The 27,101-nt window shown below is 36.4% G+C and overlaps 1 protein-coding gene and 1 long non-coding RNA gene across 27 annotated transcripts in view; one reads left to right on the plus strand and one right to left on the minus strand.

Annotated features, from left to right (window-relative positions):
• Positions 1-27,101, plus strand: part of MYT1L (myelin transcription factor 1 like) — a 730,943-nt gene that overhangs the window by 93,474 nt on the left and 610,368 nt on the right. For all 26 annotated transcript variants that reach the window (XM_056813380.1, XM_056813371.1, XM_056813377.1 and 23 more), the window contains one exon: positions 9,930-10,022. The gene's annotated coding sequence lies outside the window, so the exon portion shown is untranslated. The remainder of the gene's footprint in view (positions 1-9,929; positions 10,023-27,101) is intronic.
• The window catches only part of LOC130456521 (uncharacterized), a 47,058-nt gene that overhangs the window by 7,584 nt on the left and 12,373 nt on the right, over positions 1-27,101 (minus strand). The window lies entirely within an intron of this gene.

Here is a 27,101-nt window from a genome sequence, read left to right on the forward strand (position 1 = left end):
TGCTTTTGGATTGTCACAAAAAAATTGTCAGAATATGGGTTGGGGGGAGGGAATAGGAAGAGAGCAACTCATATCATTAAAAATCAAGGATATAATGAAAAGGTTAGCCAAATGGTGGCAGCTAGAGGGGAGAATGGTAACTCTCAATACACTTAGAGCATAAGTGCAAGGGAAGAAACTAGAAGAACTATTTAGTTTGGGGGATAATGGTCTTAAATTCTGGAAAAGAACATTATGACAGAGTGTCAGGGGAAGATCTCTGAGAGTGAGGTCTTTTAGATGATGAAAGAGTTTCCCAGGGGAAGAAGAGGTGGGAGCACCATCTCAGGGGATATTAAAATGAGACAACAAAACAGTCAGAACAATTTCCCATTGTCATTGGATCAACTTGATGATCGAGTAAATGTTTCCGTATCTAATTCCAAAGCTCCTCTGAAGGTAATTCCGCCCTATAGATTGAAGAGGAGGGAATTATTCCATTTTAGAAACAGAGCTATAAAAAGAAAGGAAAAACTCATGAAATTTCCTATAAGAACACTAAATAAAATGTATGCAGAGTATCACATAAAATAAAATTAATTCAGCAGCAAATTAAGTGTAGGTGAGATAGCAAGAATGTTCTTATTCTAAACCAACTCCTGGAGTACTTAGACTAAAAATAGAACTTACTCTAGAGTGTCTGATAAGTTGTGTTATCCACCATAAATAAGAAGGATGGGAAGGTATAGAAATTGTAAGAGAATGAGTAATTGTGATAGCAACATGTGGTTTAAGGTTAGCATCAAGGATGCTTTATAATGCTCATTATTCTATTTTACAATACTGAAGCAAGTTATTTTGCTGATGAGTTGATTCCTTTGCCACTTGGGTGGGTTTGAGAATTTTTAGAAAAAATTAACTCTTTACATCTTAATGTTAGCAAGCAAGAAAGTCCTTAGTAAGTAAGATTCCAAATGACTTATTTGAAAGATTAATCTTGTCTTTAAGGGTGTGTTCTCCTTGAAAGTAGATAGATTCTTTCTTCTTTCCTTCCTTCCTTCCTTCCTTCCTTCCTTTCTTTTTTTATTTCCATCCTTAACTCCAGGAACAGTATCTGTCACATAGTAGGCACTTTAGAAATGCTTGCAGACTGATGGATTGAAAGAATATTTTTGTTTCTGGAAGAAAACCTGAATTAAGAATGATTCCTTCAAGACAATAAAGTTATGCTGAGCCAAATATACCATGTATCTTATTCTTAGATCTGACAGAAGCTGTCACTGGTAAAGAGATGATATCACAGACTCTAAGAAATGTACTTTATTACTTCAAGAGTCTGTGTGGGTACTTCTTTACTTCATCAGTGTGAGACTTCCTTACCAGAGAAGATCACAGATTCTCTACTCAATATTAGATGAACAATGAGAAGCAAGCATTTATTAAGTACTTACCATGTGCAAGGATTGCACTAAGCCCTAAGAAGTTTTTTAAAAAAATAAAATAATGGTTATACCCTCAAGAAGTTCCCATTATTATGGGGTAGACAACAAGGAAATACAAAAAAGAGAGAAAGTATTAATGGAAGACAATTTTAGAGAGATACTACCAGTAATGGAATGGACAGGGAAAAGCTTCCTGCAAAAAACAAACAAAAATCCCAGATCATTGTGAATTTCTCTAGCTGAGAGAAAAAAAGAAAAGAAAACAACTAATCACCCAGCATTTAAAATCTGGTCCTAGCAATACAATATACAGCTGGACTGAACTTTGGAGAAAATCTAGTTCAACTCCCACATTCTACAAGAGAAGAAACTGAACTCATCCAAACTCATGAAGGCAGTAATTGTCAGATGGAAGATCAAAACCCAGATCTTCTGCTCCAGAGACTGAATTTTTTAGGACATGATGATAAGGTTCTCTGAACTCAAATCATCTAGTCTAAGGCCAACTAGCAAAATGTTTTTCACTGAAACTATAATTATTTTTAGCCTTTTTATCTTGGTGGGTTCTTCTCAAGTTTGTCTTCCTCCAACATACCTAACACTTACCTTCTGACTTGGAATTGATACTAAGTATTGGTTCCAAGGCAGAACAATGGTGGGGACTAGGTAATTGGGTTAGATGGCTTGCTCAGGGTCACACAGCTAAAAAGTATCTGAGAACAAATTTGAGCCCGGGACCTCCTGTTTCCAGACCAGAATCTCTATCCACTGAGCTACATAGATGCCCTATTCTCTTGGAGAACACTATAATAAGGCATCATAAAAATGGAGTTACAATATCTGTGAGATGAGTAAGATTCATGTCAGCAGGAGTTCTTCCTCACATTTATAAACTAAAGTTTATGTAACTAGCAGATAAAACCTAGATATTGAGCTGGGATTCTCAGGACGATGATGATCTCCTAGAAAGATGTAAGGATTCAAAGAATGTCAGAATTAGAAGGAATCTGAGAGGCCAATTAACCCAATCCATACTTGAACTAGAAACTTATAGGCAATCTTCAGCACACAGTCATCTCGTTTTTTTCTTGGCAACCTTCTGTGAATGGGAACCCATTACCTTCCAAGGCGGTTAATTTTGCTTTTTTTCTTTGTTTTATTGATATGTTTGTTTTCCCATGATAAACATCTACACATTACTTTCACTCTAGAAGACTCTTATAAAAAAGGAAAACTAACAAACAAAAACTGATATTATAGTGCTCTTATTTGAATTGCAACAATTCACATTTGTAGTTCTGTATTTTTCAAAGTTCTTTTTCTTTCCATACATCCCCCTACTCCATTTGGAGGGAAAGAAAAAGAAAAACAATTTCAATGTAAGGATTAAATATAGTCAAATAAAACAAAATCCTTCTGTGATTGAAGATAGAGAGAGAGAGAGATAATGTGTATGTGTATCTTATTCTGAATCATAAATCCATCATACTTCTCTAATAGAATAATTAACCATTATTCTTCTGTAAACACGAATAATTATGTGGAATACATGTAATAACCCAGAATTTGATAAACACAAAGATCTCAGCTACTGGGATAAGGACTCAATACTTGGCAAAAACTGCTGGGAAAACTGGAGAGTAATATAGAAGAATTTAGATTTAGACTAATATAGTTTAATAATAATTTAGACTCATAACCTATACTAAGAGAACTCCAATCTTTTCTTAAACCTTACCCTTTATCTTAGAATAAATACTGTGTTTTGGTTCCATAGTAGAAGAGTTATAAGGGCTAGGCAATGGGGGTTGAGTGACTTGCCCAGGGTTACACAGCTAGGAAGTGTCTGAGTCCACATTTGAACCTGAGACCTCTGTACACTTTCCTCTCAGCCCACTGAGCCACTTAGCTATCCCCTCTATTTCTTAATCCGACTTCCCAATTCTGAAAGACATGCCAACCATGATGTAGATTTAGATTTAGGTTACCACAGTATTCTGGGATGCCATATCCCATGCTTGATTAATATTAAGCTAACAATAAGGTCCCCAAATATTTTTTAGATAAATTGCTATCTTTCTATACTTCCCTCATATAATAGAAATTACATGTATCTCTATTAAATTTCATCTTAATAGACATTGTAGAACTGTAGAAAGTTAAGAGGCAAATCTAACATGTATCTGATTTTCTAGATCAGAGATTTTAAGTAATCCCTAAATTGGACTGGGTATAGCCAAACAGGTTATTTTGTGTTATCCTTTGTCTTTTTATCCAGGAGCATATGTGATCATGCTAATAAAGCTTTATTTGGTTCTATTTTTATTTAAAGAAACACAAGATTTACATGTTACAATATTTATCTCTTTGTTTATCTATGTTTTAGATATTATATAAATATATATTATTAATACATTCTATACACATGCATAGAATATATATTTCTGTGTATGTATCAAATATTCATATATAATATAATATGTGGTTTATTTGTTTTATCTGTTGTTCATATGTTATGTAAACATACACTTATATGTGCTACATATAATAAGTATATTTTATATTTTTTAAATTTGTCATATATCCAAAAGTCTTGGTTCAGGTTTAAGCTATTACAGCCCAGTAGCTAACAAGGACACCCTATAAGCAGTATAATATATAAAGGAATGCCCTGAATCTATTATATAGCATCTATTATATATTGTATGTAATATGTATTCTGTATTCTAATAATAATTCAGATAAATGAGGCATTATAACTTTGTTCTTAGCAAAAAAGTAAGAACCCAAACTCCAAACTTTGTGTGTTATAGTCTTCTTTGTCACTGTGGTGAAGGTTAGGGACCCTTTTTCAAAGCAATGTTTGAAACTCCATAAAGTAAATACAATGTAAAATGCATAGTTTTACAAAGGGAAATAGTTATAATGAAATATAATGATGAAATGATGAAAATAAGTTCATTATTCCACAATTAAGAATCCCTAAGTTAGATGAATGGCTTTGGATTCTGGATTACCTGAGTTCAGGTCCTAGCTCTGACATATTGTCTATGAATTGCAGAAAGTTACTGATCTTCTTTAATGACGGGACTTTCCCTAGCAGATGCTAGTTTCAGAGATGAAATTACCAGCCAAGGCAAAAAAGCTGTTGGTGATGATGATGGCTATGATGATGATGATAACGATGAAGATAATGAAGAAGCAGGGGCTAAAACATAAATTAACTGTAAAACTGAAATTTAAAACCACTCTTCTAGACTGAAGGAAACTAAACCAAAATCAAAGTCCCATGGAAAGTTTTATTGTCTCCCTTGCAAACAAGGCCACCAAATGAAGCAGTTTCTTTTAGTCATCAGGGAATCCTACATTTCCCCATAGCATCTGGGATAAATCTGGATGGTTTCCAACCTCAAAGAAATAAAAGAAAGAGCCTGTAGGGACATGTCCTTTATCTTAAACACATAAATACTTATATTAGTCATTCAGTTATTAAATATATATTCATAAAAGGGACTCTCTACCTGATGCCTAAACTCTTCATTATAACTTTGTCTCCCTCTCTGGTCCCCTACCTAGGATTGCCCTCAAGGAAGTATCCATTCTTTGAAGCTTCATTAGCTTGTTCCTTCATTTGCTACTTGCAAATATCACTCTTTTTCTTTTATATTCTAAACCCTTTGAGAGCATTTTCTATGTCACAGAACTATATCCAGAATTATGTGACTAAGGCTTTGACCTAAGAAGCAAATATGGCGGAGCATGCTTCTCCTTCTCCAATGTCCTTCAGCCAGACAATTCTTTACCTCACAAAAGACTAAGCCTCTCTCTCTTGCCAACCTTGGGTTTCTACCCTTGGGGTACCTTCACTGGGGAACCTGTGTCTCAGAGCCACCTTCCTGGCACCATCAAACCTGTACCTAGGGGCATGAGTTAAGAAACTACAGATTAGACACACCAAGGGACACATAACCCCTTTCTTGGTGAAACTGATTGCACCAAACCAGGGAGGAAGAGAGGTATGCCCCTTTGAACCACCACATTACCCAGTGCCACTGCAACAAGGCAAACTACTCTCTGCATCACCCCAAACCCCTACAACTAGATTTATAGGAAGAATGGGAATGAGAACAATAATTCCTATTTAGGACTGCTTACTGCATCATTTCTGTCTTATCTTAGAACAATGTTTCGCAGTAGTAAGAACTTAATGCTTTTTAACATTCATTTCGTTCCAACCATTCATTTCATTCATTCATTCTTATCTGCAAGTACCTTTCAGAGCCATTTGTAGAGAGAAGACACTAAATTAATGCTAGTTGGATTCAATTCAATGCATTGTGAGTTAAAATATTGTTGTCTGCATAAGCAATGATAGATTATATAAACCAAAACACAATTACCTCCACTCTACACTTCTTTTAGGATGAAATGTCATTGGGGACCTGATTTACCCTCAGCATAGGTTGGGGAGGAATGATAAAGAGATATCTCTGATGGGAAATCTGGGCATATTTCTAGTAACCTTAAGTATATATTATTAATATATAACATTAGTCAACTAGTTGGGTCAATGGAAAGAGCACTGAGTCTGGAGTCAGGAAGACCTGAATTCAAATCTGGCAATAGGCATTCACTAACTGTGTGAATCCGAGCACATCACTTAACCTCTATTTTCCTTAATCCTCTGAAGATGGAAATGGCAAACCATGCCAGTATCTTTGTCAAGAAAACACCATCTGTGGTCACAAAGAATTGGATATGACTAAACAACAAATTATATATTAAAATGTTTTCCTTTCTAAAATGTATCAATGGCTAATAATATCTTATCATGAACCCCCATAATTAAAAAAAAGTAATAGGGATTTCCAATGCCTTCACTGAAAGCAATTAAAAACTTAATTAAAGTGGAATATTGGTAGAGAAGAATATAGCCACTTAATGCAATTGAAAATCTTCCTCTTTGGCCCTGTGTAAGGTTGATCTTATTTGAAAATAATCTAAGAAAAGTAGTAATCAGGAGGCATCAGATTCTGTTTTAAACACAACATTTCATATTAGAATTGTCATTGGATATTACCTAATAAGAACCATGAAATTTTCACTTTGAATATATGATACCATTTAGAAATGAAGATGGAGAGCAAGGAAAGAGTAGGGATACAGCATCTTGAGATATGAAGGAAGAAACTGAATAATAATTAGAACTATGGCAAGTGGTGAAAGCAAGTTAAGTGAACTGATAAGCCAAACCACTTTCTGTAATTCTGAAAAATGGAATTTATTTGGGGACTTGAGAGAAGAACTTTGCAAGAAATCTATAATATGCATAGCAGGAGCTTAATGAATTTTATTGACTATGAGAAAACTGAAGCCCAAATAAAAATAGTGACTTATCCAACATTTAGATAATAAGAAACAGAGGTAGGATTTGAATTCAAGTCCTCTGATTCCAAATCCAGAGCCCTTTCTACTTCATAAGGCTAAAATGGAAGATTCTCCTTCTTAAATTTACTTTTTACCCAGAATTCCAAATTTATATTTAATCCCTTTTAAACTTCATGCTCCATAACAGAATATAATCCTGATTATGTTAATTACTAAATATTTGAAATATATGGTAAATTATCAATGATATGTGTTTAGTATTTCTCAACAGAAGAAAATGTTCTCCCCTTTAACTTGCCACTCTCTTATTCAGTATTTTTTAAATAATTTTCCTTTATATGAGGGGAAATGCTGCCTAAATGCTGAGTGTCTAACTATGAGGGTCTAGCTATTGATGGTATTATCTCCCAAGTTAAGTAAAAAATTAGCTGAAGAAAGACCACTGAGAAAGATAATCTTATTCACTAAGTTAATATGCCTTTTAATAGATTTCATTTTCCAGACCAAAAAAAAAGTGCCTCGTTTTATAGTCTAGCCTTCAATAACATGTCTAGTGTGATAGAGACATGAAGAGAGGTTTTGCAGGACTTGTGGACCAAGATTCAGGGCTGTAGATCTAGCTATAGATGTCAGTCAAGAGAAAATTCCAATGGAATATTCCCAGGGTGGGGCAGTTGGGGGCTTTTGCTGGCCACACTTAGAGGAGAAACTTGGCTTTTGGACTTGGTCTCTGATTGGAAGTCACACTCTCTCCCTGGAGGTTTGAACCTGGCTGAAAGACCTTTGTGAAGCTGGTTTGGTTTTTTGGGTTTCTCTGACTCTAAGCAGTTGAAGTTGACACTGAGAAGAGAAACTTGGCTTTTGGGACTTGGACTATGTCTCTCTGTTCTGAGTAGTGGAAGCTGACCAGGGGAGAAGCTTTTGAGTTGGTGGTCTATAAGAGAGTTGAGCTGGCCAGGAGAAAAGGAGAGATTTTGAACTTTGTTTCTATCTGGGGTTAAGCTGAGAGACCTGGCTGATTTGTGAAGAAGAAAGAAGATTTTGAATTGCTGTTGTCCTCCATCTCCCTAACTGTCTTAGAGTCACAGTTTGTGACTGGAATACTTCCTCAAACCTTTCTAAAATTATCCCCGTAGCCTGGGAAAATCCTCATCCATCTTACCTCAGTTTCCCATCCTGTTACCCCAATAAATCCCCTGACTGAGAAAGCAACTGCAGTATCTTTATAGTTCACTCAGGAGGGAGGGAAGAAGCAAAGGCTTCAAGAAGATTTAGGAGGTGAGGGAGGCAAAAGGGAGAGGTTTGTTAAGGGAGGGAGTGAGGGAGGAAGGTGATTAGGAAATAGATTGATCCATCAACAATCAGTAGGGATCAGTAGGCAAAACCCCAGGGCAAACCCCAGAGTAAACCCCAGGGCATTCCTTTATAAGTAGTCCTCATTGTACCAGTATCCTTGTGTGGTGGCATCCCCCAGCATTTCTCATTTCTACCTCCATTACCAATAAGCAGCCTCAGGTTCCTATAGTAGCTCTAGTCAGCCAGCGAACAACAGTCATTTTAAAGAAACAGTTTCACCTCAGTTTACCTCTCCATTTCAAGCAATAAAAGTTTCCAGTCAGTTTACTCTTTATTTCACTAAGCTATGCATTTGGAAAGAAAGAGAGATCTTTGGAGATTCTACAATTACTTTTTCATGCTCACAAATCCAAGTGTGACTAGAAATATTCCTTTAAAATATAGATTGCTTGAATTTTGTAATAACTTTTCCATTTAGAAACATTTTATAATTTTTAACCAATCCATGTCCACTAAATTCACTTTTTATACAATTCTTTGGTATGAAAAGTCAGATGCTATTCAATCACTTTTTAGGATTTTTTGAATTTGGTTAAAGCCTTAGAGAAGATATTTGTTTGTGAATGGCAAATGAAGAGAAAGTATGGCTCTTGAGTTTCATAGATTTTAAAGAACAGTTACTGCTCTGTATTTGAGGAAGGGTTGCTACCAAAAAGGATGGATCATCAGCTAGTGACCAACTTATGTATGATATACCTCTCTGTAAATAGTTAGGCTGGTTCTCAGAGAGTAGATATATTCTTTTGCTGAGAACATGCTCAAAAACTTTCTACTTTTGTAGAAGCCCCCCCCCCCCCAATGGAGCTTCTATTTTACCAATATCTCCAGAAGGACATTGAACACATATGTAAAACTCTAATTTCACAAAAGAACTAAGGTGGGGAAACAAGACTATTGAAAATTTCATATAAGATGCAGTTAAATTAGATAAGTCCAGAAATGTCCATAGATGAAACTGGGAGAACAAACACCTGAGAGCTGGAACAGATCTGTCAATATTTTTATACAGCAACTTATTTCATCATTGATGAGAACAGAGCTACCTTCTTTGAGAATGGTCTACAAATATATACAGTGTACCCTTAATGAAAATATGGGAGTCTTTCACAAACAATTCTATATAATATCACAACTTCATAGTAATACTTTTGACTAAAAAGTATAAAGAATATGAGCACATTGTATTTATTGTAACCAAAACACAACTATAAAGATACTAACAAGATATTCTCTATGTATATGTTAAGATCATCCAAGATTATTTAATAGTTGAAACTATAAATTTAGAAGATTTTTTGGTTTGTCTTTCATTTTCTGATTTAAGCAAGTCATGAAACAGGGAAGTTTGTGTTCACTAGAACTATTTCCTACTATCAAGGGATAAGATCACTTGCAGATAACAAGGCTCTCTAAATAATCTTGTTTGGGAAAAGAATTTTACTCATTGCATCAATATGCAGAATACTACTAAGTCTCTCTTCTTGAGATACATTATGAATTTATCAATTCACAAAGTAAAAACCAAATGACTAAGTAATATTTCTTGTCGAGACTCTGATATGCAGTGCAGGCAATCCATTGAGTTAGTCCAGGATTATTTTTATTTTGGCCAACACTGAAAATGGGCAATGAGTTAAGCAGAGAATTGAACAAGAGAAATAGTGAATTGGATTTCATTTTAGAAATTGTATATGTTAAGAAAAACAATTCCAGTTTTATTTCCTCATGCAAAAAAAGTTTTTAAAAATACTAATGTTCTTCTAGTGATGCTATGTGGGAGCAAACCATGGAATGCCACAGTCTTTGAACAATCAAAATCGTGGATGACTGAAGGAACACTGAAGAGACACAGTGGATGTAAGTAGACTGCAATATATTACCATTAGTGATGCATGCAAATAATAGCGTAAAAGACAACATCCAAGAAAAATAGGTAAGATGATCATGTAGCAAGAAAAAGGAACAACTCACAGACAGTATAAGTGCTCCATGGCTACCCACAAAGTGTTTGTTTTTATTGGGAGAAGATGGATGAGAACATTTATTAAGTACCTACTATGTGCCAGGCATTATGCTAACCACTTTACAAATATTATCTCCTTTGAGCCACATCACAATCCTGTGATGTAGGCACTGTGATCTTCATCTTATAGTTTAGATAACTGAGGTAAAGAGAGATTAAATGACTCATTCAGAGTCAAGCTGACACTTCATGATACCATGTCCAGATCTCTATCCAGTGTACCATATATCTGCCTCTCATGAGTTAGGTGGAGCTTGGGAAATGATTGGCAGAAATTGATAAACATAACTCTATATAAAAAGTTGTGAATGGATTTCAGTTTGTCTCATTAGAGGAATGAAAGGAGAGTGCCACTGAAGAAACTGAGGAAGCTTTTTTCTTTAGTATTATTTACGTCCTTGATTCAGAATTCTTGTCTTGTCCTTGTCCTCCTTAAACTCTCCACAACAATTGACTCTCTAGATTTTTTTTTCCTTCTTGATGCTCTCTTCTCCCTTAACATAACATCTATGTTAATGAATTGTCCTAGTTTGTCTATGACCATTGTGGCTATTCCTTCTCAATCTTTCAGTGATTTCTACTCCTTTTTCCATCTCTTCAGTATAGGTACTTCTTAGCTTCTCTCTTCAGCCCTCTATCACTTAATGATCTCCAATTAGATCTTAATTGAAGTGAAGAAAGCTCAAAAATCCATATCTCCAACCCAAATTCTCTCTAGACCCACACATTTAACTGCATGATGGGCTTTTTCACTTAGATGCCCTATTAATACTTTAGATATGGCATGTTCAAAATCAGGCTCGTCATCTATTTCATTGAACCTACTCTTTTTTCTGACTTCACCATCCTACATGTGAACTTTCATAGTCAGCTTTGACTCCTCACTATCAGTCATCCCAAGTGCAGTGGGGGAGGTGCTATATGTGGAGTCAGAGGACTTGGATTTGAATTTGACTCTTCTATTTATACTGCATGACCTTAGACAAATAATAACCTTTCTGGAGCTCAGTTATATTATCTTCAAAATAGGGAGTTGGATTAGATGGCCTATAAAGTCCCCTTTAGCTCTAAAACTATGATCTTTTCATCCTGTTGTCCTTCCTCACTCCAAAGCCCTATCTAATCCAATTCATTTTGCAATGTCCCATTGATCCTACCTTTTTAAGGTTTCCTTGAATCTGCCCTCTCCTTTCTATTCCCCCTGACCTAGTTCAGGATATAATACCTTTCACCCTGAAATTACCTATTAACCACTCTCCCTTCTTCTCTTTTCTCTACAGTCTAGTCTCTTAAATAGCTATCCAACCATTTACTTTTCCTACCAAAGACAATTTAATTACATAACCTCTTGGCTCAAAAGCTTTCAGTTTCTCCTTCTTTCCAACTACAGAATCTCCTTAGCCTGGCATTCGAGGCCCTCTAAAAACTGACTCTAGCCTACTTTTCCAGTTTTATTTTACACTAAATCCCTTCATGCATTCCATGCTCTATTCAAACGCGACTATTCAATATTCCCCACCCATTCCCACCCTTGTGTTCTTACTCACATTCTTCCCTTTACTGGGTATGCCATCTGCCTCATTTCCCCACCTCAAAGCTCAGCTCCAATGCCACCTCCTTCATGTAGCTTTACTTGCAATGTGTTGTGACTAAATAAAGCCCAGAAATACCAGGAATCATTGCCCTGGAAATTGTGCTCCTTTTTGATCAGTACATTGAACTTGGTAGTAAAAGCACGCTGATAGCATCTGACTTACATTTCTGTATATAATATCTTATCACCTGATTTCTAAATGGAAAGGAATTTGGATTCTTGCAAATCTCTAAGGGCCCTTTCAACTATGTGATTCTCTGAAAATGAGTAACATTATTTCTGACATTGCAAATATTCAAATATAGATCATAGTTCAACCTGCAAAGCTTTTCTGCCCAAATCTTTAAAATGCTACTTTTTGGAAAAGAAAATTGTGAGCAAAGAGATTTTTTATAAAATCCAATGGGAAAAGTCTAATTTTACATAGTTTTATAGTAATTTAATATTTAATAAAGTATTTTGTCCTTTTGTGAGTATAGTTAGACAGGCATCTTATATTATAGACATATTCCTGGATTCCAGAAAAGCTTTTGGCAAAGTTTCTCAAAAAAGCCATCTAGACCAAATAGAAAAATATGAACTAAATAATATTACAGCTTGGTGGATTCAGGATCATCCAAATTACTGATCCCAAAGAATCAGCACTAATGGGTTGATATCCACCTTGAAGGATGTCTTTAATAGAAATACTCCCTTGTCCTTATTCTGTCTTAAATGTTTATTGGTGACATAGATGAAATTTGCTTCTGTAATGGCAGAAAGTTGACAGGGATAGCTAAAATGGCCACTACAAATGGAATTATAAGAGATATTAAAGAGGAAAAGTTGATTAAATCTGACTAATAAAATAAAATGTAGAAGAGATAATTCATGTAAAATTCATACACATGGGTTATAAAAATTAATTGCAGAAGAATAGAATGTGGGGAGATATGAGTAGGTACCATCTCCATAAGCCAAGAGGGATCCAAGAAAAAGCAGAAGACTTAGAAACAAGCTTAAATGGTAAAAAACAAGTAAAGGTGGCATGGAGAGATAGGGAGTGAAAACAAGGGAGTGAAAAGGAATCATATCAAATATAAGGAATGAAAATACAAAATTTTCCTTCTTACATTCATTCATTCTTTCATTCAGTAATAAAAGTATTGAGTACAAAGTTATGAGGAAGAAAAAATAGATAAGAATTGGTGCTGCACTCATTGAACTTTTAATCTTTTTTTTTTAAATATATTTTATTTGATCATTTCCAAGCATTATTCGTTAAAGACATAAATCATTTTCTTTTCCTCCCCCCCACCCCCCATAGCCGACGCGTAAGTCCACTGGGCATTAGATGTTTTCTTGATTTGAACCCATTGCTTTGTTGATAGTATTTGCATTAGAGTGTTCATTTAGAGTCTATCCTCTGTCATGTCCCCTCAACCTCTGTATTCAGGCAGTTGCTTTTTCTCGGTGTTTCCACTCCCATAGTTTATCCTTTGCTTATGAATGGTGTTTTTTTCTCCTGGATCCCTGTAAGTTGTTCAGGGACATTACACCGCCACTAATGGAGAAGTCCATTACGTTCAATTATACCACAGTGTATTAGTCTCTGTGTACAATGTTCTCCTGGTTCTGCTCCTCTTGCTCTGCATCACTTCCTGGAGGTTGTTCCAGTCTCCATGGAACTCCTCCACTTTATTATTCCTTTTAGCACAATAGTATTCCATCACCAACATATACCACAGTTTGTTCAGCCATTCCCCAATTGATGGGCATCCCCTAGTTTTCCAGTTTTGGGCCACCACAAAGAGCGCAGCTATGAATATTTTTGTACAAGTCTTTTTGTCCATTATCTCTTTGGGGTACAGACCCAGCAGTGCTATGGCTGGGTCAAAGGGTAGATACTCTTTTGTCGCCCTTTGGGCATAGTTCCAAATTGCCCTCCAGAATGGTTGGATCTGAACTTTTAATCTTAAGGTAGTGAGTTAAGACAGAAATACAGGTAACTATTATATCCAATATTACATTATAATTGCATGAAAAGGACATACAATAAAATTAAATGCACACAGCAAGATGATGTGATGTCTAAGAATCAGGAAGATTTGAATTCAATTTCTACCTCAAACCTCCAAATGCTGTGTGACTCTGGGCAAGTCATTTAACTCTCTGTGGATCAGTTTTCTCATCTGTAAAGTGAGAGAGTAGGACTCAACCTTTAAGTTCTCTTCTAACTCTAAATTTATGATCCTATTATCATTTTAAAGGTAAGGGAGAAATTAGGGAGGGCTTCATGGAAGAAGTAGAATTTGAGTTGGGCGTTAAAGGATTGATAAAAATTCAATATGCAGAGAGCATAAGATAAAATTTTACCAGCATTAGGAGCAATATGAGAAACTTGGGGAAAGACACAGTATATCTGAGGGAAAGACCTGTTTGACTAGAAGTCATTAACCTGGATATTTCATCAGATACATAAATGATACCTCATATTTATTCTGTGGCCTTTTTAAAGATGTTTCAGTTACTTTATGGAGCAGGATAATTCATTTTCCAATAAAATAGCTTATAATACAAAATTGTGTTTTTATAAAAAATAATCTGGTAATGAAAATATTTGTGACATTCATTAGTCTGTATAGCAAGTCAACAACAAGGTCAAAGTAGCAATCAGATATTCTATTTGCTTTTTAAACAGTATGGTCTTCTAGATTCATTTCTCTCTGGGATCATACACCAGCAAGCAATACTATGTTGTTTCTTTCTTTCCTCCCAAAGTTAGATGGAACTTGTTACCTCCTATAGTCAGGCTGATCTACATTAGGCAGGTCCACTCAACCAAAACTTAAAACTAGTGTTTAAATACCCCTTTTTTTTTTTTATGATCTCCACCATTTTAGGTTTTTTTTTTTTAAATATATTTTATTTGATCATTTCCAAGCATTATTCGTTAAAGACATAGATCATTTTCTTTTCCTCCCCCCCACCCCCCATAGCCGACGCGTAAGTCCACTGGGCATTAGATGTTTTCTTGATTTGAACCCATTGCTTTGTTGATAGTATTTGCATTAGAGTGTTCATTTAAAGTCTATCCTCTGTCATGTCCCCTCAACCTCTGTATTCAGGCAGTTGCTTTTTCTCGGTGTTTCTACTCCCATAGTTTATCCTTTGCTTATGAATGGTGTTTTTTTTCTCCTGGATCCCTGAAAGTTGTTCAGGGACATTACACCGCCACTAATGGAGAAGTCCATTACGTTCGATGATACCACAGTGTATTAGTCTCTGTGTACAATGTTCTCCTGGTTCTGCTCCTCTCGCTCTGCATCACTTCCTGGAGGTTGTTCCAGTCTCCATGGAACTTCTCCACTTTATTATTCCTTTTAGCACAATAGTATTCCATCACCAACATATACCACAGTTTGTTCAGCCATTCCCCAATTGATGGGCATCCCCTCGTTTTCCAGTTTTGGGCCACCACAAAGAGCGCAGCTATGAATATTTTTGTACAAGTCTTTGTGTCCATTATCTCTTTGGGGTACAGACCCAGCAGTGCTATGGCTGGGTCAAAGGGTAGATATTATTTTGTCGCCCTTTGGGCATAGTTCCAAATTGCCCTCCAGAATGGTTGGATCAGTTCACAACTCCACCAGCAATGAATTAATGTCCCTACTTTGCCACATCCCCTCCAGCATTCATTACTTTCCTTTGCTGTTATGTTAGCCAATCTGCTAGGTGTGAGGTGATACCTCAGAGTTGTTTTGATTTGCATCTCTCTGATTATAAGAGATGTAGAGCACTTTTTCATGTGCTTGTTAATAGTTTTGATTTCTTTATCTGAGAACTGCCTATCCATGTCCCTTGCCCATTTATCAATTGGAGAATGGCTTGATTTTTTGTACAATTGATTTAGCTCATTATAAATATGAGTAATTAAACCTTTGTCAGAGGTTTCTATGAAGATTTTTTCCCAATTTGTTGTTTCCCTTCTGATTTTAGTTATATTGGTTTTGTTTGTACAAAAGCTTTTTAGTTTGATGTAGTCAAAATTATTTATTTTACATTTTGTGATTCTTTCTATATCTTGCTTGGTTTTAAAGCCTTTCCCCTCCCAAAGGTCTGACATGTATACTATTCTGTGTTTACCCAATTTGCTTATGGTTTCCTTCTTTATGTTTAAGTCACTCACCCATTTTGAATTTATCTTGGTGTAGGGTGTGAGGTGTTGATCTATTCCTAGTCTCTCCCACACTGTCTTCCAATTTTCCCAGCAGTTTTTATCGAATAGTGGATTTTTGTCCCAAAAGCTGGGATCTTTGGGTTTATCGTATACTGTCTTGCTGAGGTCGTTTTCCCCCAGTCTATTCCACTGATCTTCCTTTCTGTTTCTTAGCCAGTACCAAATTGTTTTGATGACTGCTGCTTTGTAATATAGTTTGAGGTCTGGGACTGCAAGGCCCCCATCATATGTGTTTTTTTTCATTATTTCCCTGGATATCCTTGATCTTTTGTTCTTCCAAATGAACTTTGTTATGGTTTTTTCTAAATCAGTGAAGAAGTATTTTGGTAGTTCAATGGGTATGGCACTAAATAGATAAATAAGTTTGGGTAGGATGGTCATTTTTATTATATTGGCTCCTCCTATCCATGAGCAGTTAATGTTTTTCCAATTGTTCAAGTCTAGTTTTAGTTGTGTGGCGAGTGTTTTGTAGTTGTGTTCATATAGTTCCTGTGTTTGTCTTGGGAGATAGATTCCTAGGTATTTTATTTTGTCTAAGGTGATTTTGAATGGATTTCTCTTTCTAGTTCTTGCTGCTGAGCTGTGTTGGAGATATATAGAAAAGCTGATGATTTATGTGGGTTTATTTTGTATCCTGCAACTTTGCTAAAGTTGTTGATTATTTCAATTAGCTTTTTGGTTGAATCTCTAGGATTCTTTAAGTAGACCATCATGTCATCCGCAAAGAGTGATAACTTGGTCTCCTCCTTGCCTATTCTGATGCCTTCAATTTCTTTATCTTCTCTAATTGCTACTGCTAGTGTTTCTAGTACAATGTCAAATAGTAGAGGTGATAATGGGCATCCTTGTTTCACTCCTGATCTTATTGGGAATGCATCTAGTTTATCCCCATTGCAGATGATATTAGCTGTTGGTTTTAGATATATACTGTTTATTATTTTTAGGAATGACCCTTCTATTCCTATGCTTTCTAGTGTTTTTAATAGGAATGGGTGTTGTATTTTATCAAAGGCTTTTTCTGCATCTATTGAGATAATCATGTGGTTCTTGCTAGTTTGCTTGTTGATGTGGTCAATTATGTGGATGGTTTTCCTAATGTTGAACCAGCCCTGCATCCCTGGTATGAATCCTACTTGATCATGGTGAATGATCCTTCTGATCACTTGCTGGAGTCTTTTTGCTAGTATCCTATTTAAAATTTTTGCATCTATATTCATTAGGGAGATTGGTCTATAGTTTTCTTTCTCTGTTTTTGACCTGCCTGGTTTTGGAATCAGTACCATGTTTGTGTCGTAAAAGGAGTTTGGTAGAACTCCCTCTTTGCTTATTATGTCAAATAGTTTGTATAGTATTGGGGTTAACTGTTCTCTGAATGTTTGATAGAATTCACAGGTGAATCCATCAGGCCCTGGGGATTTTTTCTTAGGAAGTTCTTTGATGGCTTGATGGATTTCAATTTCTGATATGGGATTATTTAAGAATTCTATTTCCTCTTCTGTTAGTCTAGGCAGTTTGTATTTTTGTATATATTCATCCATTTCTCCTAAATTGGTGTATTTATTGCCATATAATTGGGCAAAGTAATTTCTAATGATTGCCTTAATTTCCTCCTCATTGGAGGTGCTGTCCCCCTTTTCATCTTTAATGCTGTGAATTTGCTTTTCTTCCTTCCTTTTTTTAATTAGATTGACCAGTACTTTGTCTATTTTGTTTGTTTTTTCAAAGTACCAGCTTCTTGTCTTATTTATTAAATCAATAGTTCTATCACTTTCGATTTTATTAATTTCTCCCTTAATTTTTAGGATTTCAAATTTGGTTTTCTGCTGGGGGTTTTTAATTTGGTCGCTTTCGAGTTTTTTCAATTGCATTTCCAATTGATTGATCTCTGCTCTCCCTTGTTTGTTAATATGAGCTTTCAGGGATATGAATTTGCCTCTGATTACCGCTTTGGCTGCATCCCAAAAGGTTTGAAAGGATGTTTCGCCATTGTCATTTTCCTTGATGAAATTATTAATTGTTTCTATGATTTCTTCTTTAGCTAAACGGTTTTGGAGTATCATATTGTTTAATTTCCAATTGGTTTTAGATTTGGTTTTCCATGTACCATTACTAATCCTTATTTTTATTGCCTTGTGATCTGAGAAGGCTGCATTCATTATTTCTGCTTTTTTGCATTTGTGTGCTATGTTTCTGTGACCTAATGTATGGTCAATTTTTGTGAATGTGCCATGTGGTGCTGAGAAGAAGGTGTATTCGTTTTTATCCCTATTTATTTTTCTCCATATGTCTATTAATTCTAATTTTTCTAAGATTTCATTCACTTCTTTTACCTCTTTCTTATTTATTTTTTGATTTGATTTATCTAAATTTGATAATGGTTGGTTTAAGTCTCCCACTAGTATGGTTTTATTGTCTATTTCTTCCTTCAATTCTCCTAGTTTCTCCATTAGAAATTTGGGTGCTATATTATTTGGTGCATACATGTTGATTAATGATATTTCCTCATTGTCTAGAGTCCCTTTTAACAAAATATAATTACCTTCCCTATCCCTTTTGATCAGGTCTATTTTTGCATTGGCTTTATCAGATATCATGATTACCACTCCTGCCTTCTTTCTATCAGTTGAGGCCCAGAAGGTCTTACTCCATCCTTTAATTCTGACCTTGTGGGTGTCAACCCGCCTCATGTGTGTTTCTTGAAGACAACATATGGTAGGGTTTTGGATTCTAATCCATTCTGCTATTCGTCTACGTTTTATGGGTGAGTTCATCCCATTCAGGTTCAAAGTTATGATTGTCATTTGTGGACTCCCTGGCATTTTGATTGCCTTCCCTAATTCTAACCTTTTCTTCTTCGGCTCTACCTTTTAGTCCAGTGATTTACTTTGAATCAGTCCCCCTTGTCCCCTCCCTTGATGTTTCCCTTTTTAGTCCCTCCCTTTTTGTTCCCTCCCCCTCCCCCCTCTCTTTCCCTCCCTTTTTGTTCTCCCTCTCCCCCTCCCCCCCTTGGTTTTCCCTTCTCCTTACCCTTGTTGGGTAAGATAGAATTCAAGATCCCAATGGATCTGGATGTTTTTCCCTCTCAGAGTTGATTTCCCTGAGATTGAGGTTTAAGTAAACCCCCCCCCTCTCTTCCTCTCCTTCTTATAGGAGTTTTCTTCCCCTCCCCTTCCCCTGTGAATCTTTGTGTGAGAACCATTATTCTATTTGGTCTTTCTTTACCCCCTATTTATACATTACATTTTCCCCACATATTAGTATACATAGGTTGATATAAATGTAGTCCTTATAGAAGAGAGTTTGAGTAAAAGAAGATAACATTTTTCCCCTTTCCTTAATATTTACCTTTTCAGGTATTCCTTGCTCTTTGATTTTCGGTATCAAACTTTCCACAGAGCTCTGGTCTTTTCTTTGCAAAAAGTTGGAAGTCTTCTATTTTGTTGAATGCCCATACTTTCCCTTGGAAGTATATAGTCAGTTTTGCTGGGTAGCTGATTCTTGGTTGGAGACCCAGCTCTCTTGCCTTTCTGAAGATCATGTTCCATGCCTTACGATCATTCAGCGTAGAACTTGCAAGGTCTTGTGTGATCCTGATTGGCATTCCTTTATATCTAAATTGTCTTTTTCTGGCTTCCTGTAGGATTTTTTCTTTTGTTTGATAGCTTTGGAATTTGGCAATTACATTCCTGGGAGTTGTCTTTTGGGGGTTTAGTGTAGAAGGTGTTCTGTGTGCTCTGTCAGTGGATGTATTGCCCCCTTGTTCTAGAATCTCTGGGCAATTTTCTTTGATTATATCTTGTATCACCATGTCCAGTTTGGTGTTTATTTCTGGCTTTTCTGGGAGTCCAATTATTCTTAAATTTTCTCTTCTCCCCCTGTTTTCCAGATCTATCACCTTGTCGGTGAGATATTTTATGTTCTCTTCTAATTTCTTGGTGTTTTGGCTTTGCTTTATTAGTTCTTGCTTTAAAGCCTGGTTTTCTTTTACAGTTTGGTCAAACTGGTTTTGTAGATGCGTGAATTTCTTTTGCATCATTTCCCACTTTTCCTCCCAGAGGGCTTCCATCTTTTTGGTCCTTTCTGATTCAAATTCTTCATGGGTTTGTGGAGAGTTTCTATTTCCTTTGGAAGATTTTGGAGAATTTTCTTGTATATCTTCTTCTATCTGCTCTGTATTTTGTATTTTGGCTCCATAGAATGTGTCCAGAGTCGCCCCTTTCTTCTTATTTTTCTTGGTATTTTGGGGCTTCTGTGCTTCTGTGGAGTTTGTCATCTCTGAACGTGGAGGATTGGCTTTTCTTGTCTTTGTCTGGTGATCAGAGGCTTTAGTCCTGGGCAGATGTTGGTTCTATGAGCGTTCCCTGGGTTAAACTGAATATGCCTCACTGGAACTGGAATGGAAGGGTCAGACCACGAGGCCACACTCTCCCCCTGGCTCGATTTCCGGAAGTTGCCTTCAGAATCCCTGGCCGTGAGGCTGTTTCGTCGGCCTGCGGGGGGATGGGCTGCCGCTTCCCCAAGCTCCGAGAGCACAGACTTTCACTGAGACTTGGATAGCAGGATCCAGCCCGTGAGGCTGTCTTGCCCGCCCTGAGGGTTGCTGTTGTTTTGACCAGCTCTCTGCAGCGGAGGCCCCAGGCAGTAACTTTCACCCGGACTGGGACTTGGGTAGAAGACCCTGAGGGTTGTTGTTCCTCAGACCCTGCTCTCTGAGCCCGGCGCCGCTGCCGCTTCCGGGAGCCTTGGACTCTGCGCTCCTACCCCTGAGGTCCGAGGGATCTCGGGTTCTGGCTTTTAAGGGGAGCCGTACCTTTTGAACCGGGTCCAGGTCCAGGAGGAGGGTTCCCAGGGTCTGTGCTGTTGATCGTTTTGAATTTCGGCGCCTTAGGAGCTTCTAGTTTGAGATCGGTCGGGAAGGGTTTTCCGGAGATCTGAACTTCAGCTTTCTCTAAGCCGCCATCTTAACCGGAAGTCCTTAAATACCCCTTTTTAAAAAAATCTTAAATGATTAAAAACAATTAGTAAGAAAATAGTGATTTCATGCATATTGCATGTCCCATCACAAGAATTTGGTATATTATAGCCCCAGATAGAAAATGTTTTAGAAATATGATTTACTTTCATATGTTCTTCTCTAGTCCCATTTTTGGTAGTGCTGGTGGTGGTGGTGGCACCCTTTTGTAAAAGGGGGGGGGAGATATAAGGGAGATGGGAGAAAATTTCAAATATTGGTAGCTGAACTTAAGGATTATGGAAACACAATTGACTGATTCATAATTTAGTTCCTAATTTTTTTTTTACTTTAGATAATTTGCTTGCTTGTTTAGGACATTAGCATATCTGTAATCATAAAGGAAGCAGATAGATTTTTTTAGGGTTAGAAGGAAAGGTCTTCTTTTGTGTGCATGAGTGTGTTTGTATTTGTGTTTGAAGAAACACATTACCTAACTGGCAAATTACCAATCTTGAAAATGACTGACAACCAATTAAACAAAAAAGGTCTAAATAGCCCAAATAGATGTTATGATCATAAGATTTAGACCTGGACAGTATCTTAGAGATCATCTAGTTCAAAGCATCCCTCCTCATCCCCTATTTTACATTTCAGAAAAATGATAGCCAGAGAAAAGAAGCAACTTACACAGGTGTCAAGTACTACAGCTGGAATTCAGATTCTTTTCTTCTTACTTTGATTCTATATCTCCTATATCATACTCTCATCTACCATTTTCCCAACATATTATAATAAATAGGCTATGCATCTCAGTTATTTTTACTTTATGAGAGAGCTCATTTTGAAATTTTTTAATTGTGTATGCAAAATTTGAATCACTGATTATTTTGAAGATAATCCAAGTTATGGAAGATAGGTGTCACATGTGGAAAGGAAACAAGACTGACAGTTGGTGGGGGAAAGAGCAACTGGGAGCGGCAGTTGGGTCTTGTGACTAGAACTTCCTTCATTATCCTCCCCATCTCTCTCACACAGAGTATAAAGTGTCAGCCCTAACATAAGGAAAACCTGAATTCAAACCTCTCCTTAGATACTTCCTAACTCTGTGTCCCATGACAAGTCACTTAACACTGTTTGCCTCAGTTTCATCTATAAAATGAGTTGGAGAAAGAATTGGCAAACTACTCCAGTATCTTTGCCAAGAAAAGCCAAATGGGGTCATCAAGAGTCAGGTGTGACTGAACAACAACAAAAATTTCATTGCATTCTTATTTATTTAAGTATTTTCCAGTTCACTACTAGGTCTGTATCCCAAAGAGATAAAAAAAGGACAGTGGAAAGGACCTATATATAAAAAATATTTAAAGCAGTTCTTCTTGTGGTGGTAAAGAATTGGAAATTAAGGGAATGTCTATCAATTGGAGAAGGGATTAACAAATGGTCTATGATGGTGATGGGATACTATTATACTGCAAGAAAGATGAACAGGATGATTTCAGAAAAAGCCAAAAAGACATGCATGAACTAATGCAGAGTGAAATAAGTAGAACCAGGAGAACCCTGTAAACAGTAACAGCAACATTGTACAATGATCAGCTGTGACAGCCTTATTCTTCTCAACAATACAATGACTAAGAACGCTTTCCCTCTCCAGAGAAAAAACTGTTGGAAGAAGAATGCAGATCGAGGCATACTGTTTTTATTTTTTTAATTTGAGTTTTATTGGGGGATTTTGGTTTTTTATGAGTATAATCTTGCAAGAATGAACATATTGAATTACATTTTGCATTATAGTATATGTATAAACCAGATCAAATTGCTTTAACATCTCCAAGAGTGAGGGAAGGAAGGAAAAAATGTGGATCTTATAAATAAAGAAAATGTGAAAAATTGTTATTAGAGGTAATTGGGAAAATAAAAAAATATTTTAACAATTTCCAGTTACATTTTAATCTAATTCTAATAGCATTTGGGAGTTTGGCCAGCTCCTCTGTACTGGAGTAACATTCGATAAATGTTTTCATTATACCTTTGTGCTGTTTTGTTTCTGTTTACCTATCTGACCACTTCTCAGTCTTTGTTACTGGTTCAACATACAGATCATGTCCCATAAGTGTGGGCTTTCCCTAAGGCTCTGTCCTAGACCCCCTTCTCTTTTCTCTTTATACTTTCTTGGTAACCACATTTGCTCCTATGGGTTTAATTATCATCTATATGACAATGACTCTCATATCTGGATATCTGGATATATATCCAACTTTTGTCTTTCCCATTGGCAGTTGCCTTTTAGGCATTTCACACTACATGTCCTAGAGATTTTTCAATCATCATATCTAAAACCGAACTCGCTCTTTCCCTCAAACCTATTCCTTTTCTAGATTTAGAGGACACAAGGTTCATTCACCCTGCTCCCTTCTCCACCCCACCAGAAACTTATTTATCCCCTTGACCTAGTACTGACATGTCCTGCCTCCCACCTGGACTGCATTGGCCATACCTCTGCCAGTTTCTATCTTCTGAAAGATCCACTTGTCTGACTACTACCCCTACTGTGTGCTGGAATGCACATACACACACACACACACACACACACACACACACACCTCCTCAGAGAGTTTGAATTTAGGGAAGATCTTGCAAAATCCAGTGACTTGCCTTCTCCAAAGGATTTTTCTTTCTTATGACTGATTCTCTGCCTACAATCATTCTTTAATTTTTAACATGTACCCTTAATGTTCTCCCACTATCTCCTTCTTAACTCCTATTGCTGAGGAAGAGCCTTCTTTCTAAGACAAACCTTTTTATATTCTTCTTTGTCAGTCCTCATCTCTCTGGCCCTTTCTTCCACCTTCCACAGTACTGTTAACCATCTCATGCTGGTTACTCATTCCTGTAGTGGTTACTGTGACATTGCTCACTTTTGGTTCTCCTCTTGCCTAGCTGATTGATCCTTTTAATCCTGTTAATGCACACTAACTGTGGATATCCCTTAAAGCTTTGTCCTGAGCTCTGTTCTTTTCTTCCTATATATAGTTTCACTTGATGGTTTCATCAGCTTCCATGGGTTTAGTGATCATATATATGCAGATGATTCCCATTTTTATATATGGAGTTCTAGTACTATCATCCTCTCTGTTACCCAGTCTCACAAATTTAGGGTCATTCTCTAATCTTCTCTCACATTCACCCAGTTTTTTCTTTCTACCTTTGTTCTCTCTATTCACACAGGTAATACCCTAGTTCATGCCCTCATCACCTCTTAGTTAGACTTTTGAAATAGACTTCTAATTGGTCTCCCTGACTTCAGTTTCTTCCCCTTCCAATCTATCCTCCTCCACTCAGCTGACAAAATGATTTTGCTAAAGTACAGGTGTGTGCATGTCACCCTCCCACCCTGACTCAATAGACTTAAATGACTCTCTATTATATCCAGGATCAAATTTAAAATCCCCAGTTTGGTACTTAATGCACTTTTAACCTGGAACTCCTTCCCTTTTCTTCTTCTTCTATCTTCTATCATTCTGGTCCTTTCCATGCCCTTTCTGATTCAGATACACTGGTTATTTACTGTGCTGTCAGGTCTGTGTCTTTGAATTGTCTATCTTCTGGGAATGTTCTACCTCTTAGCCTCTCTAGATGGCTTCAACATGAATCAAATCACACCTTTGACTATAGGTCTGTCCAAATCTTCATCCCACCCTGAGAATCTTCCCTAAAAATTTATCCTCCATCTACATTATATTTACTTTGAATTTTTTCTTCCTATTATTTCTTCCATTAGAATGTAAGCTACTTTAGAGCAAGAACTGTTGTTTTTTGTTGTTTTTCTCATTTATATTCTGAGCACTTACTATGGAATTAATGTGTATCTGCAACATAGTAAAAACATAGAGTATTTATTGACTGACTGACTCTAGTATACAACCAAACTGGTCTTCCCTCTGTTCCTCACATACAACACTCCATCTCCCTTCTCCATGACTATGACTTTTTATATGCTATCCCTTATGACTGGAATGTATGTCCTCTTCATTCATAAAATTCCTCTCTTCTTCAATGAAATAACTCAGTTGCCACCTTTTAAATGTTTTTACCTGCTCCTATCAACTGCTAATACCTTTCCTCTTAAATTACTTTTAATTTAATTTCTTCATATTTATTTCCTTTATATTTATTCTGTGTATATCTATATATATATAGAAATATCCTTGTTATCATTTCTAGTAGAATGTAAGATTCTTGCAAGTAGAGATGGTTTCATTGATTATATTTATTGCCCTAGCAAATATCACTCTTCCTGATACATAGTAGGTGTTTAGTTAATGTTTGACTAGAGCAGTAGGTTGACTAACCAAATTGTAGAGCACTTTGAATGCCTGGCAAAGAAGTTTGGAATTTTCTCTGACAGCAATATGGAATCAGTGACTATTTTTAAAGCAGAAAGCATGAGCTGGCCAGGTAGAATCTGGAAAAATTATTTGGGCAATGTTATTCAAAATGGTGTCAAAGGCAATTTGGAGACACGATGAGTCTTTAGGATACACTACCATACTTAAAGCATCTGGAAATGAGGGATTATATGATTACAATAGTAGTGGGAATGACAAAGAAGCAATGGGCAAGGGAAGCTACCATGTGCAATTAATAAAAAGTGAAATTATGGAAAGTAGCTTGAGTTTAAGAAGGTAAGAAATAGGTAATGAATTTTTTAAATAATTCTTCCCAAATAGGTAAAATTTTGAAATGTCTCCTTCTGGTAGGTGGTCCTTAGCCATTCAGAAAAAAATGACAACAGAATGATCCATTGTTTGAGGGTTCTAGATTATAAATGGTTTACTTTATGTCTGTACTTATAGATATATCATATTAATAAAAATTTCAAATACACTCAACTCCATCAACCCACAAGCTTTGTGTGTAAGTGAAAGAACTGTTTGGTATATACATCCTTCTCAGTACATTGCTTTATTTGTGGTTCATTGTCTGAACTCCTAGTACTGCTTCAAGATGTGAGAACCCAGTCCCTACAGCTGCACCAGAATGTCTTTTGCAACAGAGGACTATGAGGCTTTATCATGTTTGCTGCTTCCAGCTGTGTATTCCCACAGTAGGAAAAGCTGGATTAAGACCTAAGGTGGCAGAGCCAACCACATGTGCTTTAGAGGATGCAATTGGACTGAGGAGCTTAAGAGCATCTGCATGTAGTACATGTAATAAACATTTGACATTTGTCAGGTACTTAAAGCTGAATGAATCTGCTGAAAGATTATTTTATATATCCAGTTTTCATTTAGTAATAAGATGATTACTTTGAATAGTCAGTATTTGTTGAAATGCTGTTCTTGGCCCACTGTTTGGACCCAACTGTCCAAGATATCTCTTTGTAACTTTAAACTCCAAATATGAAGCAGGGCATGAGTTTCATCATAACATAATATCATTAAATATCCTACATAGTATCTGTATTTTGAACTATACATTTAGCATTATTGCATGCTTACTCTCCATAGGGCAATGGGCCAGATGCAAGTGATGATAGGGGGAGAGAGTCAATAAAATAGTCCCTCACCCCATCTCATAGAGAAGCTGACAGACTTGGAAGGGAGCAAGACACAAATACAGAGTTAGATGTTACAGGAACTAGCTAGAAAAGTTGCAAAGGAATTCAAAGTAAGGATTGTTTTATTTCTTATGTTTGTATACCCAGTCTTCAGCACATTGTAGGCACTTAATAAATGTTTGGTGATTATTTGTCTTGATCCAGATCTGAAAGGGACCTCAGAGGATGAAGGGAAAGAGAAATGAATGTATAGTATCTAACAATAGTAAATAGTCTTTTGGTGGGTGGATGGAGTCTTTGTGGGGATGTATTTGGAATGTAGAGGTAAAAGGGCCTCCAAAGGAAAAAGGTCCTAGAGTATTTCCAGGGAGTATCAATGTCATAACTCTTACTAAAGCTTTTCAAAATCTAAATTGGAGACCATAGGAAGGCACTAAATATTTTCTTATAAAGATTCATTTTCTTAATTCTTTGCATTGTTCATAGTCAAAAGGATTTTGTAGCATTGTGCTTGAATTGTTTCTGCTCAAATTTTATAGCAAGATAAGAAACTAGTGTATTTTGGGGAATATATGTCATACACTGA

Source organism: Monodelphis domestica, chromosome 1, assembly GCF_027887165.1.
Source record: "Monodelphis domestica isolate mMonDom1 chromosome 1, mMonDom1.pri, whole genome shotgun sequence".
NCBI classification, from domain to species: Eukaryota; Metazoa; Chordata; class Mammalia; order Didelphimorphia; family Didelphidae; genus Monodelphis; species Monodelphis domestica.